The sequence below is a fragment of the Mus musculus genome, chromosome 13 (assembly GCF_000001635.26).
Source record: "Mus musculus strain C57BL/6J chromosome 13, GRCm38.p6 C57BL/6J".
NCBI lineage: Eukaryota > Metazoa > Chordata > Mammalia > Rodentia > Muridae > Mus > Mus musculus.
This window is the reverse complement of record NC_000079.6, coordinates 48,112,745-48,131,245: the sequence shown is the minus strand read 5'-3', so window position 1 is coordinate 48,131,245 and position 18,501 is coordinate 48,112,745. Positions and strand designations below refer to the sequence as shown.

Genomic DNA, 18,501 nt, shown 5'->3' with positions numbered 1-18,501 from the left:
TACATGGAATAACTATGTCCTCAAACAGCACACCCATATCTGCATGAATATACATGCACACACATGTGCACACACGCCTACAGGACACCCTTTGCCCTAAAACCGTGGTTGGGGCTCCTGTAGCCTACAAAGTAGCTGGCCTTTGGAATGTGCCTTGAGACCTAGGGATGCTCTGTCTGTCACCAGGGACGCCTCAATGCCGCTCCCACGTCCCCAGCAAGGAAGCAGGGCGCATGCCCGCATTCCTTTCCAGCAGGACCGGGTGCCTCTGCCAAGGGTCTAGGGGGCGGAGCGGTGCACAGCCCGGGCCCAGATGGCAAAGCAGCCCCAAGCGGGGACATTTTCTCAGGCTTTCAAAAAGAGCACTTTCTTTCCTGCCTAATATTTAACTCCTTCAAATGCAAATGGAGAGGTTGCGCTCCAAAGTTAGCATGACAATTATGGGAAAGCTTTAAGTCTGTTGCGTTTGTTTACTCGGTGAAAGGCGGGCAGGACCCGGGAGCTCGGAGGCCCCGGCTTTTCAGCAACTATTTTCTAACTAGTGAACTGCGAGTCAATTTTCGACCACAAAGAAAACCAATTTATATCACAGCGTAGGCTAATTTTGGAGGGAGTTCCACGTTATTTTCATTTTCTTTTTAAATGACCGCTGCTGAAATAGGAAAGGAAGACCTTTCTTGTTGTGAACTTTGGTGTAAGCTAATTGGTGTTAGCTGTAGACAAGAAGGTTTTTGTTGTTGTTGTGTTGTTTTTGTTTTTGACAATGAGGACCTAGAATAGCACAAGCAGAGATAGAGGATTTTCTAGAGATTGCAGTAAGAGGTGCGTGAGAGATTTTTGATATGAATACATAAAAACGTGTCTATTAAAAAAAACTATTTTTTTTCCCTCAGCTTAAAGTTTATGTTAAAAATCCTTTAATGTACAGGCAAGGAAATCGAGGGCCGTCCCGGTACCAGTCAGAGCCCCTGAGTGCCCATACATGCAGGGAAGCCCCCCTCTCCAGAGGAAGTCTCCCTCCCCGACTTGCCTCGAAGGTCTCTCTCTGCTTTGTTTTGTAAAACATTACGATCTACAAGTACATACTAAGTACATACTCTAACAACATTATCCAGTTTAGAAGAGAATGGGAAAGACGCCTTCCATTTTGGAAGACAGGGTCTGTACTGCCTGGAACTGGCGGTCCTCCTATCCTGCCTTTCTGGGGGCTAGGATTACAGTTGTGGGCTATGCTCAGCTGATGTAAGCCATTTCCAAAAGGATGGTTCAGAGCCATTTTTCCTTCTTGTTGTATTTATGCAGACAAGCTAGACAGCTTTTTTGGTAACAGCCAGCGTCACCTTTTTGCTTCCTGGCTTGACAGGTATGAGGCAGGGGGGTACAACTCCAATAGGCACCTAAGTCTTGTGAAGACAGAACAATTGAGCTTCACCTTAAACGTGTGGCATTCAGTAGGTCTGGGGTGGAGCTTGGGAGCTTCTATTTCCCCCAGGTTACCTGCTGTGTTAGTATTTAGCTAGTGTTCCCTGTTGTAGCTCTCAGGATATTGTATCTGGTTCTTTGAAGAGAGGACTATGCTGGCTGTCAGAGGTGTCAGTAGGTCACGATGAGGAGGATGGAGGATACGCAGAAATCACAGTTCATGACAGGAAATGGCGAAGAGGAAGCCTGGTGTTCAGCTGCCTTTCTCCTTTGGCTCCTTTTATGCCAGTTGGACCCCTAGCTCATGGATGGATGTCACTCATGTTTCAGATATGTCTTTGCTCTTGAAAAGTCCAGCAGATGTACCCCGGACATGTGCCCCACCTTCAGAGGTGACTCTAAACTCAGTCAAATTGACAATGAAAGTTAACCATAATAGTTGATGTGTCAAATATATAAAAGAATAATTTAGAAGGGTACCATACATATTTTGACTCATGGCTTTAGGCATTTCAACCCAGAGTTGGATGGATCCATTGCTTTGGACCCAGGAAAGAGAGATCATGATAACAGAAATTGGAGGAAGGAGAGGAAGAGGAGGGAGAGGAGGAAGAGGAAGAAGAGGAAGAGGAGGAGGAGGAGGAGGAGGAAGAAGAGGAAGAGGAGGAGGAGGAAGAGGAGGAAGAAGAGGAAGAGGAGGAGGAGGAGGAGGATCTCCCTAGTTGAGAAGAGACAGGATCAGGAAGAACAAAGAACACCCCCCACCTTTGAGTGACTTTTCTTCCTCCAGCTAGGCTTCTCCTAATGTCTTCTACCTCCCAATACTGCCAGTGTATTATGAATCCATAAAGGGATGTGTCCATCCATAAATTAGTACCCTCATGATCCAAGAACCTCTCAGTAGTGCCACTAGCTGGGAGAGTAACTTCAACACAGAGGCACATTAGGGACACTTGATGTTTATGCCATAACTGATGATCTGTTCTGACTACCCTTGGAGAATCATTAGCTTAAAAGGATTGGATAATCGTGTAATTTTTAGAACTTTGAGAGACCCGGGAGGGTAGGACTTTCTTTATATGGAGGAGGGGGATAAAATAAAGCTATAGCTGCTGGTTGAACCATCAGGGCACAGAACTGAGGTGAGACCTAGGCATTTATTCTTAAATTGAAAAAAAAAAAGCTTTCTAGTGTAAGCCTTTAAAGATTGCTGGCTTTATTTGTTTAGGAACTCAAAGCAAGAAAAAGATTCTAGGGAACGGCCAAATTAACCTGTAAGCCCTACCTGTCCGGGGACCACTTCCTGGAATTCTGGGAGTTGTAGTTCTTGAAAAATAACAAAGCCTCATGGAGGTCTATACATTTGTCTTTGTAAGCCCCTGTAACACAGGGCCTTGGGCCATTCCAGCTGGGACATTCCAGGGAATGGTCCTAACTGAAGTCCATCTTTTGGTTATTATTTACTGTTTAATAAAGCTTTCTTTAAATTTGGGCCAAAATGGTGGAATTAGCTTTTCTCTGGCGAATCTCAGGATTAACAGTAAATGTTAGAGAAATAGTATTTGGAGGCAAATGAATGGGTTCTTGCAAAATGGTGGTACAGCAATAGAAAATATTGATTTAACTAATTCTCAGACACATTGAGCTCTCCGGCTCTATGGTGTCCCCTTTAGCTGTCTTAGCGATGACTCTCCGTTTGTTACCCGCTTTTCACATTGGTCTCCTCTGTGTAGCCCTTTCCCTTTCAACCCCTTTCAAGTTGCTTCTGATTCCTTACCAGGCCATGCTCCACACCCAACACTTGAAGGTTTTCAAGACAGAGGGGCAGAGACCCTGGGAGACCTTGATTACCCTGACGTGAAACCTCTTACCCGTTCATCCAGCCCTTTTCTGTAAGCAGATCCATTTATTTCCTTCTGTTGTGTTGGCCTATGTTCTCCGTGCACTTCCTCTGCTTTAAATCCAGTACTTTCAAAGAAAAAGGCACTTTCACTCTGACTTTTTTAGTACTCAGAATAGAGTCACACTGAAATTACAGTGGACTCACATCCCAATGAGCCATCATAAATTAAAAATATTATGCCAGGTGGATGTGGTACATAAGTTAAATCCAACACTTGGGAGGCAGAGGCAGGAGAGTCTCTGAGTTTAGGGCCAGCCTGGTCTAGAGCTCAAATTCCAGACAACCAGGGCTGCACATAGAAACCCTGTGTTGAAAACAATAACTAAACAAAAAGAAAGAAAGAAAATATATTTGATACTAATCCTACTGAATAACATTGCCAAACTGAGACTTTATGGTTCCCTCTCATGATGACAAGGCAGGCCCAGACTGGTCCCTCACTGCCACTGTAGCACCCTTAAGAAAAAGGATTAGAGCACGTGTCACCAGCCTGGGAAAAAGAAAAAAAAAATTAAAGCTCAAACTATGATTCCTATTAAATGTATTTCACTTTTGCATTACTGTGAAGTAAAAAAACCTGAAGTCAAACCATTGTAAATTGGGGCCTTCTGTGGCCACATAAAACCACCGGTATGGGGGGCTAGGTAGGTATGGTGGGGAGCACTTTGGGGACAGAGTCAGGGAGAGTGCCTCAAATTACATTACATCCTGAGTTAAAGGACAGCCAGGTACATACAGAGACACTCTGTCTCAACAAACAAAATCAACATCAGAATCAAATAGTTTTCTTTGCTGATAATGATTTCTCATTAATGAGTTGGCATTAAGCAAGTGTCTGTTTGTTTAAGATGTTGATAGAAAGTATCCTTCATGTGTAGCCTGTCTTGTCCTCGTAGTCCCTTGACTAGGGAGTGTTGACCCAGGAGGGAAAAATTCTCCCAGGACCTACCTTTGTCATTTGGGTAATGGGGATGAAGGGTGATACTGTGCAGTCATGAACAGTAACAGGACTCACTGTTCCTTGTATTTTTTCTCTGCCTTGTTTTATTTATTACAGCCTTATACATATGCATGTCAAGGGCCAGCACTGGTTTAAACGAGTTCCTCTATTGTGGTGATCCTGTCAACACCCATTAAAATTCTTGATCCCTCTCATTCAGTCTCCTTGGGTTCGCTCTGTTGTGTTTCCTCCTAAGTGAGTCTTGTTAAGTGTTCTCTTGAGCAACTGCTCTCTCCGCTTGAACATTCGAGTCATCCAGGAGACATTTCATTTAGGGACAGAGCCGTTCTTCTTCACCTTTGCGGTCATCCTATGTCACAGCTGACTGCTTTAGCACCAATAAAATGTAAAGGACTCAGCTTTTATTGGGTGAAGCACTGAGTGTCAAAGTCATTCCTATTAAATATTAACATCATTTACTAAGAATATAATTAGAAATAAAATAAGCTAGCCCATAAAATTTGTATCTTAATCATCCTCCGCTGTTACTCAGGTGTTGAAAAATAGCTTTCTCAGCACTGCATACACTCAGGGGTTGGGATTTTAAAGGTATCGATCAATAGGGTCATCGGGAAGAGGCAGTGGGTGGGCATTTCTGCATATTTTGAGGGCCAGTGAAGAGTGTGCCCAAAGTGTGAGCCTGTGTATGCAGAAGTAATCAAATAAATAAACATGTGTTTCTAATTCTGACATAAACCAACATGTTGACTCTCTTAGATGGGTTTTAAGGAAGTAAACCAAGTGGAGAGCAGATAGTCTGAAAACAACCGCATTTATTTTCCAGAGGGAAAGGCAGAATTAACACAGCTATTGCATTAGATGAAATCAGCCATCTGTAACTGGGGAGGTGGGTTGGTTGGTAAAGTGCTTGCTGCACAACTGTGAGGACCTGATTTCAACCCCCATTGCTCACATGAAAAAGGTGGTAACATCCTCTGGTAATCGAAGCCCTGGGAAGCAGAGGGAGGCAGGGGGATACATGTGACTCCCAGGCCCAGCAGCCTCCCCTAAGCTGAGACCCCAAGGTCAGTGAGAGACTCTGTTTCACCAAACAAACACAACAGCAACAGCAACAGCAACAGCAACAGCAACAGCAACAGCAACAGCAACAGCAACAGCAACAGCAACAGCAACAGCAACAGCAACAGCAACATGAAGCTGGGTTTGATGGCACAAGGCTTTCCTCCCTGCAATGGCTAGGCAGAGGAAGGCAGGTTTCTGTGAATTCAAGACCATCCTGCTTCACACAGAGAGTTTCAGGCTGGCCATGGCTACATGACACTCTGCCTCAAACAAAGAACAAATGAAATATGTGAACCGTGTCTGACACAGAACGACACTAGAGGCTGTCCTCTGACCTTCGCCTGCACATACCTCTGCACACCTGCACACACCGCCCACGTCTGTGCACACTTGCACCTACTCATGTACACCTGCACAGGTACTCATGTACCTGAATGCACCCAAGTACAGACACACACACACACACACACACACACACACACTCTCACACACACATACACACACACACACACTCACACACACACTCACACACACATACACTCACACACACTCACACACACACACACACTCACACACACTCACACACACATACACTCACACACACTCACACACACACACACACACACTCACACACACACTCACACACACATACACTCACACACACTCACACACACACTCACACACACACACTCACACACACTCACACACACACACACACACACACACACACACACACACCCCAGCAAAGCTCAACCTGACTGATGATTCTGCATGCGCATCCTGTTACCCGTGCACCCCAGTGGTGGTTATTTGGGTTGTTCCCCATTATTTTTGCGGTTGTGGGGTTCTCACTGTGATCATGATTATATCTGTTTCTGGGTTCACAGTTGCTTGGGCGCCTCTCAGAAGCGTTCCCCTTCACGATGCTCTTTCCACTTATTCTGTCTCCTCAGTCAGTTTTATTAGCCAACAAGTGACTCCTGCATGGACCTATTGTCTTCTCAATGGGGATGTGAAGTGGCTGCATGCTTCTTCAGCTTTGGGAGCTAACACCCAAGCTTTGCTTAAGAGCCTATGCTATAATCACAGTGTATGTGAGCTCCTTTCTACTCTCTGTGACTCTTTTGAAAAGCTGATCCATCTCTGATGACTACATGTGTTGCAAATCCTCTTTAGGGTTGTCATTTGGTGTATGCTATTTCCCCCCCTTATTGACACAGTAACTAGCTATGTAGCAAAGCTGGTCTTGAATTCAAGATTCTCTTGGCTCTGCCTCTTAAGTTCTGGGATTGCAGGTGTGTGCCACCTGGTTTAGTTTGATAACCAGGAGCTCTTTACATTTAATATCATGTTTTCTTCACAGTTTTACTTCTCTGCTTTTTCTAAGAGACTCATGTTTGTGTAAAAGTGCAATCATCACAATATTGACTTTCCTAATCTCCACACACGAGAGATCCCTCCTCTGTATATTTTTATCTTCTTTAATGTCTTTAAACAAAAGTTGATTTTCTTCCTTTAAGGAGTCAAATGCTTTTGATTCTAGATCTTTTAGTTGCTTGATGATATTATAGATGGTTCATTTTGAATCTGCTAAACACTCTGCATGCTCTTATTGTAGGGGAGAGTGTGTCTTTTATGTATTGTTCTAGTTTGTGTTTGAATGGTGTGAGAAACACCTTGATCAAAAGTAGCATGGGGGAGGAAAGAGTTTGTTTCACCTTACACTTCCAAGTCATAGTTTGTCACTAAGGGGAATCAGGGCAGGAATTCAAACAGGAGCTGAAGTAGAACCACAGAGAACCACGGCTTAGTGGCTTGTTCACTGGCTTGTTTTCAATGTACTCTCTTATCCAAGCCAGACCTACAAGCCTAGGGATTGTGGTGCCCATAGTGGGCTGAGCTCTCCTACATCAATCAAGACTACTCCTCATAGACATGTCCACAGGCCAATCTATTCTGGGCAATTCCTAACTGAAGTTCTCTCTTCCCAGAGGACTCTAGGTTGTATTAAGTTTATAATAGAAACTAACCTGCACATATATCAATCACATCTAACAACTTTTTTGAACTATTTTATTAGCTTTGTAAATAACAATGGACTTATGGGGGTATTTTGTAAAAAGCGTTTTATTATGTGAGAGAAATGATAGTTTGCTGTTTCTTCTTCTTAAGCTCTACCTTTTCTTTCTTTTGTTTCTCTGCCTCTTTCTTCCTCTTTTCCCAACTGGTTTGTTGTTTTCCTTCCTTCCTCCTCTTCTTTCTCATCCAAGTCCATATTACCATGTTTGTACTTTTAGGATGTGTGTATGTGGAAGTGATGCCAGCAGGTGTGAATGCTTTACCTATGACTCTAAAAGGAATTTGTGAGTCCTTGTAATGTTTTGCTGCTGAGTAAGTATGCTTTTTGTAGTGTGTGTGTGTGTGTGTGTGTAAATAAAACCACTAGTTTCACAAAGAATTTCATTATTCCTTCCTAAAATCAAATGTGACTATTGATTTCCACATTTTCCCATTTCTTACAATAACAATATATTTCCTTTAATTCGTTAATATGAAAATTGTGTTAAAATTATTTCATTATTTTTCCATCTTCACTCTTTGTCCTTCAGTCAGTTGTCCCTTTTTTCTTCTCCTCCTTCTCTGTCTCTGTGCTCCCTACTTTCTTTCCACGTATCTGTGGGTGCTCCTCCTCCCACCCCTGCCATGATGGGAAAAAGCAATACTTATAGAAGAGAATGTACCTTGGCAATAAAGAAGAAGAAATTAGCTTTCATTCTAGGGAAACAGTGTGCATATGAGATTTCCTTTTAAGCAATTTCAGACTGCTGGATACATGTATACTGGTGATTTCCAGTCATCACGTGTGTTTTATACAAGTTACTTGGCTTTAATGGGCCATTCAAAGAAAGCTTTTGCTATTAGTTTTTGTTGTTTTCAGTGGAAAGTAAATACCATTTTGTTATTATTAAGAAAAGTATATTGTCTCTTATTTATTTTTTTGTCAGTGAGTGAGCATGTTCTTTTATTGTGCATGATGTCTTCTAGTTAGCATTGAGATGGTATTGGTATTTTTATTAAGTTGATCATAACATGTTAGGTTGCTTGTATAACAGTCATTTGGTGCTTTATGTTTTATAGCCTTTAGAACGACCACATGTATGAGACTGCTAGTCTAATAGAATCTGTGCCATTTGGCCTAAAGCCAAAATATTAAAATGTATTATTGGAAAAAGTAATACATGTATTTATGGTGAATTATTCTTTATCTTGAAATTCCTGCCTTTTTTTTTCTCATTGTTATATTCTTGTCCACCTTCAAATGAGTAGTTTGCCCTTTGGATAGGTCGGGTAGGGTATCACCATTTTCATTTTGGGTTGGAAGTTTATTAGCATGTGGGAAGGACAGAGTAGAGAGTGTTACTGGGTTTCAGTAAAGTCAGAGAATAACCTAGAACTCAATTTCACTTCCTATGATGACAATACACACTGGCCTAGTCTAACTGTGAGAACTTGAAGACTGTTAAAATACACTGGTTTTCATATAAATTTTTGTATACTTGTATGCATCACCCCATGTTAAAAAATAATTATTATTTGCCTTATATAGCACAGGCTGGGCTGTAACTCATTACAAAGCACAAATTGACCTCCAAGTCACAAACCTCCTACTCCAGTTTGCTGAGTACTGGAATGGCAGGTCTGAGTTACTGTATCTGGCTATTTATTCCATTTGTAATGGAATACACAGTAATAGTATCTTTCAGGGGAAAAAATGTACATTAAAATGATTATGACTTAAAACAAACAAGCAAGCAAACAAAACAAAACAAACTCTAAATTTGACTTGCATGATTCCTGTGATCCTTCATATTTGCAAAAGAATTCACATTTGAATGTAACGAGGGTGGGGGGTGAGGAGTGGGGGCTGGGGGTGCAGAGAACCAGGAGAAACAGCATGGTGAGAGGCTAGTGAGGGCAAAGTGAGCTAACTTTTGGACATAGTTCTTGGGTGCAGTGGTGGAGCAGGATGGGAGGAGGCAGGCTGTGTGTCCTATCTCTACCACACCATGAGTTTGACATTCTAAGCCAATGTTAATGAGCTTCCAACCTCAAATTGAAGACCTTGGTTCTTCTGACACTTGACTTTTACAAGTTTCCTCTTCTGTCTTATTTAATTTTGCTTAATGTTGCTGCATTCAAGAGTCGTCAGGGTGATTTTTGGAAATATCTGTACTTCCAATGTTTTGGAAGAAGGATTTTTAGAATATTTACATTTTGAATGGCTTCTTTGGCTAATTATGTCAATTGTAAGCCAGCAATTCCTTGCCCATGAATAGCATCGGAGATAGCTTTCTTCTGTTTGTGAGTCCATGTTAGAAGTATGATCAATTCATGATCTCACATCTCTGAGTTAGCTATTGCTCCAGTGATACACTGTTGATGTGCAAATTAAACACAAGATAGTAAATAACTTCCAAAACAAGAAATAAAGGGAATCATTGATTAATTTTTAAACCTAAAAAAATACAGGTAAAGGCTTAGTCTTTATTTCGGAAGTCTGTGAACTGCAGTCATGTGTTGCAATATCAGTCACTGACTGTGTCAAGTTGTTATGCATTTACACAACCATATATTGTTCTGGTTGGTTTTCTAAATAAAGAACTAGAGAGTTGTTTAGGGACCACATCTGGGATCCTCTTGCATCCTCTATACAGCAGGAATCATGTGAAGAAAGTGCCTATTTGAACATTGCTCCTTTGTGCAGAAAGAAGTCTGCCATGAGAGAAAAGACATTCTTAGAAAAACGTTGGCACATACTCATACTGTGATGGTTTGCACATGCTTGGCCCAGGGAGTGGCACTATTAGGAGGTGTGACCTTGTTGGAGTAGGTGTGTCACTGTGGGCGTGGGCTTTAATACTCTCGTCCTGGCTGTCTGGAAGCTAGTCTTCTAGTGCCTTCAGATGAAGATGTAGAATTCTCAGAAATTCCTGCACCATGCCTGCCTGGATGCTGCCATGCTCCCACCTTGATGATAATGGACTGAACCTCTGAACCTGTAAGCCAGCCCCAATTAAATGCTGCCCTTGGACATGGTGTCTGTTCACAGCAGTAAAACCCTAACTAAGACACATATCATTATCAGTTTTCTTTTTTACCCTAAGATTCATATGGGACTTGTCAGCACATCAAGGAAGGGAAATCATTCTAGTGCTGGAGTTGTGTGTGTGCGTGTGTGCGTGTGCATATGTGTGTGCATGCAAGAGACGGCAGAAATGAAGGAGGAAAGGCTTTTTTTTTTTTAAATTTAATTCTCAAATTCTCAAAGCACTTTCCCTGATTGATTTTTCTTTGTGATTAATTTTCTCAGACAGGTTAGTAGGACCTCCCTCCCCCACAACCCCAACCTCCTGTTTATTTATTTGGCTTATAGATAACACAGAGCTGTCTTCTCACGTCTCAATAGATCTGTTAGAATTCGATGAATTTGGCCTCTGAATATTGATACATTTAGCTTTTTGTTTCTAAATATGTTTGAAGATTTTCAAACTTGTAGTAAACTCTTGCAGGTCAGGACCTCTGTAAATTCTAAGTTAAGGGTTTTTTTTTTTTTTTTTTTTTTTTTTTTCAATGTGTTCATTGACAGGATACAGGATGGGCAAGGAGTTGTGAATTCTAAGAGATACAGAGAGCCCAAGCAAGGCTTCTCTTTATTCTGCTTAAGAAGTCTCAACCTGGCAAGCCAATAATACCTTAACTCCCTGCATTCTGCATCAAAGAAACACAAAAAACAAATACTGGTCTCCTAAATAGTGCTGGACCGTAAAGCTGCATACATTGCATACATTGTTTGTGAGATGGAAACTAAGGAAAACAATGTCCAGTTTTGAGTAAAGGTAAACTTAGGTATCTATGTCCTAAATGATCCCACTCGGCTGTATGTCCCCAGAAATTCTTATTGCAAATAATGGACCATGAGACAAATAATGGAATTTCAGACAGTGTCATGACGGATATTAAAATCTCCATGTGCACACACTTGCTCATTAGAAACAAGTCTGAATCCCCATTCACAATACGATGATTAAGTCAACTGTGACATATATTCTGTAGTCACATGTAGATAAGTTTCAACATATGCAGAAAAATATGGGTTGACCAGAAAGACATAAGCCAGACATAATGGAATATATTCAGTAGGAATTGAACTACACCCATAGAAAGCCCTGATTCGGCTGGAGTGTGCATGCTTGATGTGCTCTTCTGTGTGTGCATATTCAATGGTTTAAAGTAAAGTAACTGAACAATTAGAAATGAAATCAAGGCACAATAACAGACAGTAAGATAAAGAATGTTTTAGGCTCAGGCTTAAACTCACAAGAGTGAAGACAGTGTCTGCGAATGACGCAATCGGCTGTGCGGCTGTGCGGCTGACGCAATCTTACTATGGGGTACGTGGGTACATGGGTACATGGGGTAAGCTCAGCCATACTCCGGAGTCCCCTGCAATTGTTTCTGGTAATACAACAAGCGTGGAGAGGAAGCCTGATGTCTGAGTGAGATTAAGGCAGACTCCATGATACCAAGGCACAGCCATGAGTGTGTGTGGATGCATATGCGAGTGTGACTGTCCCCATATGTCAATAATACTTCAGTGTAATGAGTGCTGGAACTCAGTACCAGTCACAGACCTACTGCACCCTCCCAGACCTGACCATAAAGAATATAAGTTGCTGGCCATTAGAGATTGCAGTAAAGACCTTCTCATTCATCCTGGCATGGGAGATGTTGTCAGTTTCATTTGGATTCTGGAAGTGCTGTTTGTCTGGAGATTAATGTGTGGGAGGATGACTTTTTAATTTTTTCTTTTTGTAAGAGCTGTTGTTTTTGCACCAAATGTGTGAAAAACAAATTTCAAATAGCTGACCCATGGCACCTGTCTTGTGATTCACATTATCACCCTTTAGGTTTCTCAGCAATACTGACACTTACTAAGCTTCCCTGGGCTTCCCTTCATTCCTCCTCTTTCCACTAAACATCTTTTTCCTTTTTATTTTTTTCAGACTTCCATGGAGTGGAATTTTGTGCTAACTGAAGGGTTAGCTTGTTCATATTTTTCGTTCTGTCAACATTTTTTTTGATTGACTTGTGTTCAAGTCTCAAGAATGTTTGAGAGAGTAGAGGAATCTTGTGAGTGCTTTGCATAGAGGTTATTTATTTATTTATTTCTAAAGGGCGAAAACACCATATTGTATTTTTCTCAGCTTTAAAATGTAGTGGGTACATATATAGCTGGTCTTTGCTACTTTGTGAGTTCTTCTTTTTCCCGTTCTTTACCCACCTACTCCCCACTGCAGTTTCATTCTCTATTACTAGATAGAGAAAGAAGGATAGAGGGGAGAGAAGTAGATAGAGATCCCTGAATCTAATTTCTTTTCTTTTGTTTCTTCTGTGAGCACTACTACCAGCAAATTGCAACCAACCTTCCCAAAGGACCAACAATCACTGACCCCGCCTATAGAGGCTCTCACATTTATGCACCCTCTGAAAAGTTCCCAACATTCCAAACATCACACACTCACAGAAACTATCTATGGCTGGCAACACCGTGCCTCTGCTAGAGCACGAGGCGAATCACAGTCAGCTGCTGCAGACAGTCTAAAGCAGCTCCATATCCCCACACCTGCGATTAAAACAAAACCACATTCTTACAACATTTTTGTGTTTTTAAAGAAACCAAAATTCCAGAATTCTCAAAAATACACACACATTTTCTAAATATCGATAGTTTTCTAGTATTAACTTTTCATGAAATTTTCTATGTATTGACTTATACATGAATATGTATGTTATAACTTCAGACTGTAGCAGAGAAGACTTCAGCTATTACCATATTCTAAATATCCCACAATTAAAAATTGTGCTATACTTTCTGACTCAGAAAGGTAATTATCTTAAACTATTCTGTAGTATAGATCCCTTGTGCTGTCTTGAGTTGACAGAGGGGAGGGTCTCAGGAAAGCAAGCATACAAGAGTTTTAAAAATCACATGTAAATAATTATAACACAATGTGTGTTTTTGAGATTTTATAGAATCTCAAATGTGTATATATATATATATATATATATATATATATAATCTTATACATTTTATAGAATAGATGTACCTTATTTTGTTTGCCATCATAAAATGATGTGTTTAGTAGTTAGTATAGATATCACTAATGGTTAATGTTGTTCACTTGATTGCATTGAGATTAGTGATGTACACTTCTGGGTGTTTCTGTGACAATTAACTTCAGAAGACTGACTCCACATTGGTGGCATCACTCCTTAGGCTGGGGGCCCAGAAGGAATAGAGAGGGAAGATAGAAGACATCCTTGCAAACAAGTTCTCCCTCCTCCCCTCCCTCCTTTCTCTTGTCCTCCAGGATACCGTGAAGAAAGCTACTGTGTTTATCATGCTGTGCCACTGTGATGGGAGAAACCACTGAAACCATGAGCCAAAATCAATTTTTCTTCCCTTATCTCACTTCTCTTAGGTATTTGGTCACAGATGAAGAGGCTCAGATATGTAGAAGATTGATACCAGAGAAGTGAGGTTGCTGTGACTGTCTGAAGACGAGACTTCTAGTTCTTTGGAATGGGCTTGCGGGAGGCATTTGGAAAGGTTAAGAGGCACGGGATAGGAAATATTTAGAATATTCTAAGTGGAGAATAATGGGTGATTTTGAAGACAAGAATGCTGAACAGAGTGTGTATGATGACTGTGTGTAGAAGATTTGACGAGGAAGTAAGGGATCTGTAATTTCCAATACCAGGAATCAGACTAGAAGCCATTGGTATTACATCATGGCAAAGCATGTCTCTTCGTTTTGTTCATGCCTGAGACTTTTTGAGTGAGATTGAATTTCAGATGAGGAGGTTTCAAGGTAGCATAGCAGTAAGGGCTGTGCCATGGTTAGTGCGGGCTGATTTTAGTGACATTTACAGTGAGAATTGGGATAAAAAAAGTTGAATAGAAGGATATGGAAAAAAAAATAAACCCTACAGGTAGATCTTCTATTTGTTGAATTGTGGACTTCACACTGACACAATAAGAAAGATGTCTTGACAGCATGTCAGGAATTGGCTGGACCCCATCTATCACAGGCTCAAAGATATAAAGGGTTAACAACAACAAAAACCCACCAAACAAACAAAAAACCAAAAAACCCTGATACTTTGATGGAGAGCTCTTGGGTACCCTGCTTACGTACACATGATCCATTAGGAAACGATTTCCCCGGGTTCAGCAACCCTGTCACTCACAAGCTTCTAATGCCATGGATGAAGGAGGTGGGCATGGCTTCTGGCGCCAGACTTTGTGTCACCCACATAATTCCGATTTTATAGTTATGGAAGAATTTCAGCATCATGGAAACTTTGGATTTCAGTGGAGAGTCATGGAGGTCATGTGTTGTGTGGCAGCATCAATATTCCTGTGGGTAAACTTAGCTGCGAGATGACGCTAAAGATATAATAAAAACCCAGAAAGGGAAAGATGCAGGAATGTGGAACCTCTGCTGGGGAGGTTCACAGCAGCAAGAAAGGCAAGTTTAAAAGAGAAGTCACATAGGCTAAAGCCAGAAACGTCACAGGACGTGCCCATGATGATGACCGCTCACATCAGGACGTTTGTCCTACACAGTGAACATCCGTTTAATGTTTACCTTTCTAGGCTTTGATCTCCTCGGTCTTGTCCTTCTTTTTCATTCATGTTCTTCCTCTTCAGAGTGTACCTCAGAAGGGGGTGAGTCATTTTCTGGTTTCTTTAGTGAGGGCTCAAAGATAAACCTGCCTTGAGTCTCAGAGCAGACTTTGAACTTTTGAACAATATTAGCACTATGAAGACTATAGGGATTCTGAGTCATGGGCTGAACACATTTTGTATTATAAGACAGACATGAGCTTTTCATATGAGCCCAGGGGCCGGATATAAGTTAAGGCAATATGACTGGGGAATCACATTGACAAGGGGTTGGTTTGTGATCGCCAATCTTGTCAACTTGGTGGGATTGGAAAACATGGACAATGAGAGGCTAGTCTAGTTCTGGGTGTGTCTATGAGGTTGGTTCTAGGGAAGACTTGCTAGGCAAGGGGGTGGGTCTTTCTGAATGTGGTCTAAGATGAGATGCAATCGTCTGGGTGAAATAAAAGTGAAGAAAGAAGACACTGGCTAGTCTAGGTATGTCTTCCTTTCTCTCTTTTCTTTGCTCTCCTCCCCTTCCTCATCCTCTTTTTCCCTTTCTCTGCCACAGTCATCTATATCTGTGCTCTGTCATGCCCTTCCAGCCATGGTAGATAGAAATATCTGATGGTTAGCCAAGATAGACATTTCCTTTTCTAAACTGTTTCTCATAGGTATAGCATTTGCCACAAATATGCTATTGACCAATACAACCTTTATAGTTATACCTGGTTAAATTTATTCTAGTTTAGTGTTTGGAAACTATTTTGAGAGAACCAAACAGTCAGCTGGTGATGGAATCCCAACATAAAAATCAAAAAAGCTGGAGAAAGACATCCAGAGACCCGCCCACCTCCATGCCATGGTGGGCCATGGATACAAAGAGGCCCAACCACCACAACCGTGGCACATGGTGCAGGTGGGCAGATGACACCCAGCTGCGTGACTGGCAGGCAGTGGGAGCTACTACAATGTGTGAGTATGTGGTGGACAGATGAGAGAGCTTGAGCATTATGAAGAGAGGAGACACAAGAAGAGGAGTAGTCTGTTGTGAGCAGTCTGCCTTGCCAGTGAGGCTGTGGTGATGTTCCGGCCTGTGCTGCCACCAAGGGCCATGTCTGGGTCCATGACCATGAAGCAACAGGGGTCTAAATGGATGTTCATGACTCATATTACCACTAAAGACACGCAGATGTCCCTGGTCTGGGATGCTGCCTAGACCATGTAGATGTCCAAGGGGCTGTATGGAGCTTGCCTATCCCTTACTGAATGAGGCCTTCTGGAGAGCTGGCCCCACTTCTCACCTGCCACAGCACTTGGGAGAGATAGAGGGGGCCTTGTGCCTCCACCTGGAAGCACAGTGGAGCTGGCCCTGGGGGTAGGGGCCTGGGTGGGTGGGCCTCGAGGGAGTAAGCAGGGGAGAGCTGGCCCTGCCATTCATCTGCTGTGAGGCAGCATGGGTAGAGATGATGCCCTCCCCTCATCACCTGAGGCAGTCATGAGAACAGGAGAGCTGTCCCTGCCTCTCACCAGCTGCAGCTCTTGGGAGAGTGGGCCCTATATCTCTCCTAGGCATCATGGTAAAGCTGGCTCTGGTGGTGGGGGCACAAGTGAGCTAGCTCAAGGGCATGAGCATGGGAGAGCTGGCCCCACCACTCGTCTGCTGTGAGGTAGTACGGGCAGAGTGGTGATACCATTTGCATGTCCTTCACCACCTGTAGTACTTGGAGGCATGGGTGCAGGTGAGGCACCCTAAGGCCATGAGACCAGGAGAGCCGCCCCTGCCCCTTCCTGTGTGAACTAGCATGGCAGTGCTGGAGAGTTTATCCTGGTGATGCAGGCGCTGGAGATGTGGCAGGCTGACCAACTCATCTACCACCAAGGCCCAGGCCCAGGGCTTTGAGTTGACCCAGCCGCACATCTACCTGACCTATGAACTGCTGGAGCGTGTGATAGTGCTGGGTCTGCAGATTAAAAGCTATGGAATCTCCATGATGCAGGGCAACAACAGAATTTCTGGGAGGAGTCCTAGTGAGGATTCAGTATTGATGGTGTAGCAGAAGCCAGAGGCCTCAAACCAGACCAAATGACTTATCGCAATGAATATTTGCCATAAAGATGTGTGGACAGAGGAAGATCTTGTGAGGAGACACTGACATTCTACAGCTTCCATGATCAGATGTTGTCCATGCTTTATTTTGCTTTGACTATTTTATTTTTGCTTTGTATTTTCTTTGGCTGGGGAGGTTGCAAGGGCAGAGTGGGGATGTGAAGGAATGGGGAGATGAGTGTGTGTGGGGTACATAATGTGAAACTCACAAAGAATTGATAAAAAGTTAAAAATGTGCAATACATCTTTTGCTCATTTAATCAAATAGTAAACTAGGAAGCTTAGACATTTTGCTGCAAAATGCTACACTTCTCTCTCTCTCTCTCTCTCTCTCTCTCTCTCTCTCTCTCTCTCTCTCTCTTTCTCTCTCTCTCTCTCTCTCTGCCCCATATCACCTTCAGTGCATTACAAAATTTAATTTACATTTTAATTCTGGGGTCCAAAGTTCTTAAGTCACATCTGTGAAGAAAGGGTTTCTAATTTAATGTTTCATCTGTCTTATCTACATCCCTTTAAAAGCACAACATAACCATGCTGTAGAAGCTACATGTAGCCTATGGGAAGGTTGTCAGTACATTTGTACCGTTAATCAGCCATCCCACTGGGCATTCGAAGAGACTCGTTGAGGATAGAGAAGTATGTAGATTTCAAGTCTGAGTGACATTCTTTCCAATCATATGGGAGTAGCCCAGTCTACTGAGTGCTTCTCCCTCTGGTAGAAAACTGGATGAAGCAGGAACAGCAAACTTCCCACTGTCTGCTGTCCATACTGTCTCTCTCAGTAGCCAGTGCCACTTGTGACCATGACTGACTTTCTGTGAAGAAGATGTAGGTGGCTCGTTATTGATGATTGGATGGAATTCACTCACTTTCATAAGACTTATCCAAGGCAAAAGCCAGATGCTGACTTAGCAAATAGGACTCCTCCCAGCAGACCACAGGGGAATGGAAAGATTCAAAACAACAATGGAAAGGTGTTGCAAGATCTGGGCTCCAAATGAATTGTGGCGTCAATTGAAATGCATTTGAAACACGAAGAAATTTACGTCTCAGGTTGCGTTAATAGTCGACAATAAATATCCCAGTTAGCGTTATGTCAACTGGACACAAGCGAGAGTCATATTATATTATTATTATTATTAATTGATATGGGGAAGCCCAGTCCACTGAAGTGATACTATCCTTAGGCAGGTGGTCCTGAGCTTTATAAGAAAGCAGACTGAACTAGCCATGGGGATCAAGCCAGTTGACAGCGCTCCTCCATGGCCCATATATGCTTGGGTCCCTGCCTCTAGGCTCCCGTCTTGAAAGAA

The 18,501-nt window shown here is 42.4% G+C and overlaps 1 long non-coding RNA gene across 1 annotated transcript in view; it reads left to right on the top strand.

Moving 5' to 3' along the window:
• Positions 1-18,501, top strand: part of A330033J07Rik (RIKEN cDNA A330033J07 gene) — a 218,393-nt gene that overhangs the window by 131,378 nt on the left and 68,514 nt on the right. The gene's annotated exons all lie outside the window — the stretch shown is intronic.